Source organism: Penaeus chinensis, unplaced genomic scaffold (assembly GCF_019202785.1).
Source record: "Penaeus chinensis breed Huanghai No. 1 unplaced genomic scaffold, ASM1920278v2 CTG_8988, whole genome shotgun sequence".
Taxonomy (NCBI): Eukaryota; Metazoa; Arthropoda; class Malacostraca; order Decapoda; family Penaeidae; genus Penaeus; species Penaeus chinensis.
The window spans coordinates 4159-10831 of NW_025918766.1; the positions used below are offsets into that span (position 1 = coordinate 4159).

At 35.1% G+C, this 6673-nt stretch overlaps 1 non-coding gene and 1 pseudogene across 1 annotated transcript; one reads left to right on the forward strand and one right to left on the reverse strand.

Annotated features, from left to right (window-relative positions):
* The first annotated feature begins 4789 nt into the window (after positions 1–4789).
* LOC125024890 lies at positions 4790–4942 on the forward strand (annotated as a pseudogene).
* Positions 4943–5591: 649 nt separating this feature from the next.
* LOC125024891 lies at positions 5592–5708 on the reverse strand. Its single transcript, XR_007114863.1, has one exon. It is a non-coding gene; the product is annotated as a U5 spliceosomal RNA (small nuclear RNA).
* Between the last annotated feature and the right edge of the window lie 965 nt (positions 5709–6673).

Here is a 6673-nt window from a genome sequence, read left to right on the forward strand (position 1 = left end):
AACCATGCAACTTTAAAAAAAACATGCAAAAATTTTACAAATTCTCCCCAATACAGCGCTCATGCTCTTTCCCAGAACAGCCACATGAACATGAACACACCACACAAACGCCAAAACCCGCTGCACACCTGAAACAAACCAGCATACGTGACAAATACAAAAAAAATGCTTTTTTTTATAACCCCCCACACAAACCCCCAACACAACAAACACACCCAAAACCCCACCCCAATGCTACCAAAATTTTGTAGTTTTTCACACAACATGTTTTTGACATGCACAACAACACCACCCAAAACCCCAACACCCCACCACAAACAAAAAAAATGAAACACAAATAGTGTTTTACCAAAATGTACGAAGACTGCAACACACTTTGAAATTTGAATACACAAATACACAACCACACCAAAAATACAGCACACACCAAGCATACAATGAACACAAACATGCTTTGTGAACACACTGCATACAGGAAAACAAAAACCCATGATACAAGGACCACAACATAACAATGATACCTTAAAACCCCACAAAATGTTTACAATGAAAACACACACAAGTTTTTCCAATGAAAACCACACAAATGATAAATGAACACAAACACATCTTTACAATAAACACAAAAAAAACATCAAACACTCACACTCACACACAACACATGACAAGTGTAAACAATGTATGTAGACATTAAACCCACACCTTTGTTAATTCCTCCCCTCTCAACGTCTCATTCATCTTTCACAGACTTTTTTTGTGACAAATGAACACATGCTCTGCCCATTACAGTAATTCATTAACCCAAGTCTGAAAAAGTTATATGTCTACGTTAGTGTCTCTTTCCAAAATTTTATAACATCACACATACATCTCTTTCAACGGGAAAATAACAAAATAATGCTGTGTTATCTCATTAGATTTTTGGTAATGACATCAAAATACAGAGGTTGAGGATGATTATAAACTTGCCTACTTAAATAAGTCTCAAACTTAATTGAAAAGTACTTCGTAATGATATGTGTGTGTGTGTGTTTTGGTTTTAAGCGTAGTCAGTTGTTTATGAACAGTAATTTTGTGGAAAGTTGAATGCCCTCTGAAAAAATTTTATTTTAGTGGTCTCCCAAAAGAAAATAAAAATATATTACAGAAAACCTTAGTTTATGAATTGTTGAAGCATTTATTTGTTTTGCCCCCATAAATGTCTTTTTTATATAGTGGCTAGTGGTTTACCAGAGGTATCCCTCACTTTGATAATGATTGCTTTAGGCTTTACTACAAATTTTACTCTTTTTTTTTTTTTGGTCTACTACCAGATCCCAAGTCAGTTGTTTAAGCAGTCCATTAATTTATTTTCAATATTTTTTTTTTTTTTCTACGGAATAGTAAAAAGCAAGCATTGATTTATCCTTTTTATTTGGGGTTTTTAATAAAAAAAGAGGACAGTTTTATTAGGTATTTTCCTCAAGTACTTGTTAATTATTTAAAATTATTTATCATGGGAAGCTTACAATTTATATTTTTTAGGGTGTTTCATATATGTTTAGATTTTTTGTATGTATTTATGTATATGAACTGCGTTCATGTTGACAAATGTATGAAAGGTATGAATGAGAATGATATCTCACAATACAAGAGATGTATTTGGAGGTTTTGACTTTGTCTTCGTCAGAAATCATCTTTAAAAGGGAAATACAGAGTATAATTTATCAGGACATTGAGGTGAGGAACAAACTGACGACTGTGACCTCCCATTGTTTTCGTATAATTGCAGCTGCGACCTTTGATAGTTTGATCTACCCGACGTTTGCGTTGATGTTTTCCGTCGCGATTGCTAGGCAGCTTCCCATGCCCTTTCCCATTTTCTGTAATGTCAGTCTCCCATGGACTATTTTTGCTCCTTCCAATTGGGTAGATGTCCAGCTTATCTACATGTACCCTTTGGCGTTGGAAGTTCTATTGGTGACGGTGTCAGTTTGATTTTCCCGCTTTCCTTGGTGGCTGAACCTCGCCCCTGTTTCACCATAGTAAGCTGTATCCGCATCTGTGCAGGGTTTTTGCGATATACAGCATGTTGGGTTGCTTCTGAAGGCTGCTTCTTGTTCCGTTCATGTCATGTATCTTTTTCCCGGATGTGTGGTGATTTTTCAATTATCGCCAGTCATAAAGTATCTGCTAATGTCTGGGAAATGTTACACGACGGTAATTTGAGGAAAATCTTAGAAGTGGTTGGGTTGTTTTTCGTGGAGGAAAAAATTCTCCCACCTTCTTTCTGAGTTTTGTAAAAGGGATATAATCATTTATGTTTGTAGGCTTCTGTTGTCACCCGAATGGGTTTAGAGTGTCAAGAATTCAGGAAGTCATTACTAGAGGAAAAAGAAGTAACAAAAGGTTAGCTGCACCACTCTTCACATGAAAATGGAAACATTTTGGAGAGATCTTACAGAAAATTTTGACATGGCTCAATGTTTTACTGACTGAGGGGCCAAAATTACCCAAAGATAAAATGTGTTATGCTTGTGAAGCTGCTTGTTAAAATCAGAAAGGGGGGTGGGGACTTCCAGCAAAATGCATTTTCTGGAAGACGGCCAAAAAATTTAGAAATTGAATATTTTGGGGAGTAAAGGGAAGTTTTTTCACATGAACAACGATGAGAAGAAACTTGGTCCAAGAGGTAGGAAGGAATGGATTAAGTGGGCCATGATGGGCCAAGACCAGCCCCTTTTTGTTACTTTTTCAGAAATCTCAAACATGTAAAGGAAAATATGATATGTAAAGTATATGGAAAAACTTAACCAATATAGCTGGAGAACCATTGAATGAATGAGGGTAAACCCAGGGGGTGAAGGGAACATTCTTGGGGGGACTTTGATTCGGCAAAAATCACTTCAAAAAGGGAAAACCCAAAGGGGAAACCCACAGAAAAAACCTAATTTAAGAAATGAAGATATTCAACTGAAGAAAAGACAGAAACCTTTCATGATTAGTAGGGGTGGTGACTTGCCCCGTTGGGGGTTTCTGGGGAGCTTTTGTGGGGTTTTGGGGGTTTGGTTTGATGGCCACCAAGGGGCGCCTTTGCCCAGGGCACACCCCCCCCCCCCCCGCACCCCCCCCCCCACCCCCACCCCCCGGGGGGCACCAGGGGAAAAAACCGTGAACAAAGCTCTTTTCCCTTTGACACTAATCATAACACACAGGCCGCCCATCCTGTCACCACCGGGGGTTTTCTCCCCCAGAGGGGTGCAATAAAAGCAAATGGCGAGGGGAACTTTTTATTTAGGGAAAAAAACATTTAATTACCCCAATGCTGGTCAATCAAAGGAAATTACAGTTTAAATGGACCCAAAAACCCAAAAGAAAATTACAATTTAAATAAAAATTGTGCCAAATTCAAAAGGAAAAGTCATACAAGGGGTTTTTAAAAATTTTTGGAGTCTTTATAAAATTGGTAATACACTAATGGATTTTTAAAAAACTTTTTGAACGGATATAGATCATGAAATTTAGTGATTAACCTGAAGTTATGAGGAAAAATAGTGAGAAATTTTTTGTACTGTAAATGTAAAAGTACATTGTGGTCTGAAACAAAGTGGCCTCACAGGTTATCATTGTCTGTATCTAAACAAAAGGACACTGTAATGTTGTGCTCTTTATGGGTGGTGGTTTAAAATTATTCCCAGCAAAAACTGTCCTGATGAAAAATTTTTAGAAATCTAGAATAACTAATTTAGGAAAAAATAAAATTGTTTTTTGGGGAAATGTCATATGCTTAAGGTAAAATTACATCAAGGTGATTCAAACCAAATTGTAAAAGTTTTTGGGGACAGATTAAAAGGGTTAAAGATTGTTATGCACGAATGCCATGGAACCGCAAAACATGAGTGAAAGTGCGGGAGTTCATAATGCATTGGGCCCAGTCAAACTTGTTTTATGCATCGGGGAAAGATGAGTTATTCTACCATATCAACAGTAAAAATTATGTTATGTATAATCATAAATATTTTTGGTGGTGTAGTTAGGGTATTTTATAACCACCAGTATACATATTGTTTTTTTTATGTGTGTGGGTGCACTTTTGTAATAAATGTAACACTATGCATATGTTTTTTAGTGTCTTTTGTTTTTGTATATTTTATATGTATAAATTATATATTATGTGTTATTAATAATTGCTTAATATTAAAAAACTTTTAAATATCACAAAAACAATGCTCCTCGCGCTCGCTTTTAAATAATTTTATAATTGAATTTTGTATTTTTTTTATATTATTTTTACACATTTACATATATTTTTTTGTTGAACATTTTTATGTATACTAAATAGTGTTGTTGTGTACATTTTTATGTTATATTTTATTTTTTTAATATCTTATATATATTTACAAAACATATATTATAATATATACACCCTAAAATTAATGTTAAAAATTGTATAAATTTAACAGATTTTTTTATAATATAACGTATAAAAAGAAAAAATGAAAGTTTCCAAAATGAAACCCGGCATATGGAACCCTGAAATTTTTTCCCAAAAACGGAGGTTTGACAAAAAATACTCGAATTTAAACTTTAATTTTGGGGATGGGAAAATTTGCACAGAAAACTTCAAATTAAAAAATTTCGGGGATTTTCCCCCCTTTTTTGATTTCGAAATATGTCCTCAGTGCGTTCCTCGGAATGACTTTGCAAAAGTTAAGGGGTGATGGATTTTTTTATTAAAGAAAAATTTTAATGCGCCGGGGGTTGTCCCCGTTGTGGGGCGAACGTGGGTCGGTGGTCGGCAAGGGAAAGCATACTTATGGCCCGGAGATACCCTGATCACGGGGGCGTTTCCCCGGGGGAGGTCCAACCCTTGCATCCGGGGCGTGACCCCCCCGAATACCCAAGTGTGGTTTAAACTCGATGGGCAATTTTTAGGGAGCGGGGACGCGTCGCGCATCCCCTAATAACTCTTACACACAGGGCTTGGACGGTTTACCCCCTTTAATCGTTACGAGTTGAATATCTTGGAAAATAGGGACTTTTTAGTTTTTATTAATTTATTTTGGTTACTTTTTGAGGTACCCAAATTGCCCTTTATTTTATAAAGATAAGTTAATTTTTATTTTGAAAGAAATATTGATTTAAATTTTGAAATCAACTACCCATATTTGAACGAGGAAAGGGGAAAAAAAAAAAAAAAAAAAAAAAAAAAGAAATTAAATTGTATATTATATATTTTTTTTTTATTGGTATAGGTACCCTTAGTTAATGAATTTGTTTAGACGCTTTAACTATGTTTTGGGCAGCAGTGGGTCGGAAAAAAAAATTTAAAAAAGAATAGTTGCGGGAAACATGGGTAGCAAAGTTTTTTTCTACAGTTAAAAAAATAATTTTCAAAAGTTTCGTTTTTGTATGTCAATGGGTTTGCCCAAATTTTTCTAACGGGTATTTTTTGTGTAGTGTACAACTAATTATATGGAAAATTAAGTTTTAGTGGGATGAAAATGGGTTGACGTTATGTTTGGGTTAACTCAAGAGTTGGGATAATTGTCCAGGGCTTTTTAATTTGTCAGGGTTTGTTTTAGGTCTTATTTTCTTGCTTATGTTGATTTTAAACCCTCCATGTGGGTATATTAAAAAATTTTAGTTTGAATCAATGAGTTGTTTCCCTCCACGAAATTTTAGTAAAAGGCGAAGATTTTGGTTTTGAAAGGGGAAAACCCGAGTTAATAGATAAGGTAAAGGGGAAAATTGGGGACAAAAATGTTTAAAAACCGAGGACTCGTAGAGGGGATGAGTTTTTAAAGGGAAGAAAGTCAATCTTGAAATAACATTTTGTTATTTATCTAAACAAGGATTAGCCTCACAAAAGTTTTTGTGGTTTAAAATTTGCATTAACAAAATATATATGCCAGGGAGTTTGAACGTGATTGATTTAACAATTTCAATTTGAAAGCTCGCATATGTGTAGAGGAATGTCAGTTCTTTTAACTAACTGAACCACCGAGATGATGGTTTAAAGATACTATGACCCTTTGATTCCCGTATCATACTATCTTCTTAGTGTACCTAGATATGTGCACTTGAATTTTATTGGAGATTCTTTGGAATTGGTTTCTGAGAAAATATACATTTATTGTCATATAGTTTTGTTTAGACCCTGTTCCACAGTTATTTGATATGTATAAAAGTTGTTTTAAAACTGTAAGTATATATCTTATGTTTAGATATATTTTTTTTAGATATTTAAAATTTTGGGTGTAGAGTGGCAGGTACTATTTAAAAGGGGGCAAAACTAGTGCACATATTGGGACCATCCTATACCAACATATGAAACCCCAAAGGGAAAAACCGTTGAAAAGGGGAACAAAGTCTCAGGAAAAAAGTAGTCTAAAAGTGAATTTATAATGTTTAAAGTATGAAACATACTTTATGGTCACTTTATTTTGGGCGATTGCCGGGGGTTTTTCGCCGAGATTTTTCGGAATATATTCAACCCCGATGGGACTGTTAGGTAACCTTGAGCGGGAAAACGGCTCTTTAAGTGTTTTTTTGGGGAGATTTTTGGATGGGGGCCGTTCTGACTCGGGTTTTTCCGATGTTTAAGGGGGGAGGATGGGGGCACAGGGGTTGGGGTGGTTTTGGAAAAAATCAAAATTTTCCCCCCAAAAAGGTTTTTTTAAATTTTTTTTTT